Here is a 1904-nt window from a genome sequence, read left to right on the forward strand (position 1 = left end):
TGGTTCCTGCTCATTCTAAAAGGAAACTGAAAACTTGTAATCCCCCGATACACTGTAGAATGTGTAAAACAGTAGAGACGGGATCACGCTGTATACCTAGCTGGCCTGATACTCTCTTGCATGACCCTTAATTGCCTTTCTGCTCCCTTTTTAGCCCAGGCTGGCCTCAGTCTTAGAAGAACCCTTCTTCCTCTACTTTCTATATGCTGAGGTTGCAGCCATGCACCGCAGTGTCTTTCTTATAAATCTTTAACATTGCAATTCCAACTCTGTAATAAATTGTGGAAGAGGCAGAGGCAAGAACCAGGGTAGCAGGATAAGGAGGGCCAAGCCTGACACAAATCTGGTATAGAAAAGGTTGCTATGCCCTCCCAGGGTATCTCCAGGACAAAAAGACAGTTCTCCAGCCCACTCGTGCCTGGGTTTCTTGTTGAGTCTCTAACTGCCTGTCCTCCCACACCTCCCGCATGTGGTGCCCAAAGAACTCAGCTTCAGACTGGATACTCTGCCCACAGAGAGTCAAACTGATGTCAGCTGGGATTGCAGGCATGACGCTACTAGGCTAGGCTATAAAAGCAGATCATTGCTGTCTCAAACTATCCCGTTTTAGTGATGTTTAATTTAATGTGTAGGCAATAGGAATGAATCACTGAAGAGTCAAGCTGTTAGGACCTCTCGAAAGTCACAGCGAGGCAAAGTCCCTCAAGTGAGTTTTCTCTTCCAGAAGCCACATTTACCTGAACTCAGGCCTCTCCGTCCCTACACATCTGCTGTAGCATGGGAAAGCCTCAAACTGTTTATAAGTCTTAGCATCTAAGGCTCCAAACTATGGCTTTCAGACAGTCAAGGAGTGAGTGGGCTGGGTGAGCTGGGAGCAGATGGATGAAAAAGAACTCTGGGTCTTTTCCTCAGCTGCCACCAAGGTGCTCGGTCCTTCCGAGGAAGCTAAGGCCACGTTGGGTGAGAGCTTCACTTCATCCAGCCACTAGCACAGTCCACAACATGGCCTCCGCCTCCCAGCGGGTGGGCTCGCCTGCATCTACTCCACCCTCATTCTTCATGAGGTGACAGTCACAGAGGATAAGATCAATGCCCTCATTAAAGCAGCCCGTGTCAACGTTAAACCATGTCCCCTGGAGGGGGAGACCTGGTGGCACTCAGAGGAAGGACAGCAGGTTACCAAGAAGAGACTTGATACTCTATGAACATATACAGGGGGAGTTAATCCCCCTCAGGAACAGTCATAGGGGAGGGGAATAAGGGGAAAATGGGAGGGAGGGAAGAATGGGAGGATACAAGGGATGGGATAACCATTGAGATGTAACAAGAATAAATTAATAAAGGAGAAAAAAATATAAAATAAAATTCTTTCAAAAAAATAAAAAAAAGTTAAAAAAAAAAAAACTTTCTGCCTGGCTTGTTTGCGAAGGCCCTGGCCAATATTAACATTAGGAGCTTTGTCTGAAATGTAGGGGCAGCTGGAGCTGCACCAGCAGGAGGTCCTGCGCCAGCCACTGCCACCCCAGCTGAGGAGAAGGTAAAAGCAAAGAAGGAAGAATCTGAGGAGTCTGATGATGACATGGGCTTTGGTCTTTTTGACTTAAACCTCTTTTGTTAGCATGTTCAATAAAAAGCAGAACCTGTTTTAAGAAAGAAAGAAAGAAAGAAAGAAAGAAAGAAAGAAAGAAAGAAAGAGAAAGAAAAGGAAAGAAAAGAAAGAAAAAGAACTGTAGTTATGAACGTGAAGTATTACCTCCCCTAAAACCTGCCTCAATGTTTGAAGGCTCAACACAAAACTGCGACTTCGTACCTCCCCAGATGGAGGCTTTCTCTCACTCAGATATGTTCATAAGGAGTGTGCTGGTCAGAATCCCAGCCTCCTGGCATAGTTGTCCTCTGAGTGG

At 46.1% G+C, this 1904-nt stretch overlaps 1 pseudogene across 1 annotated transcript; it reads left to right on the forward strand.

Moving 5' to 3' along the window:
- Positions 1 to 878: 878 nt before the first annotated feature.
- Positions 879 to 1618, forward strand: LOC311608093 (annotated as a pseudogene). Its single transcript has 3 exons — positions 879 to 960; positions 1021 to 1128; positions 1407 to 1618. The product of its transcript is annotated as an uncharacterized misc_RNA (transcript).
- Positions 1619 to 1904: the final 286 nt, after the last annotated feature.

The sequence above is a fragment of the Acomys minous genome (assembly GCF_964271855.1).
Source record: "Acomys minous genome assembly, chromosome: 11".
NCBI classification, from domain to species: Eukaryota; Metazoa; Chordata; class Mammalia; order Rodentia; family Muridae; genus Acomys; species Acomys minous.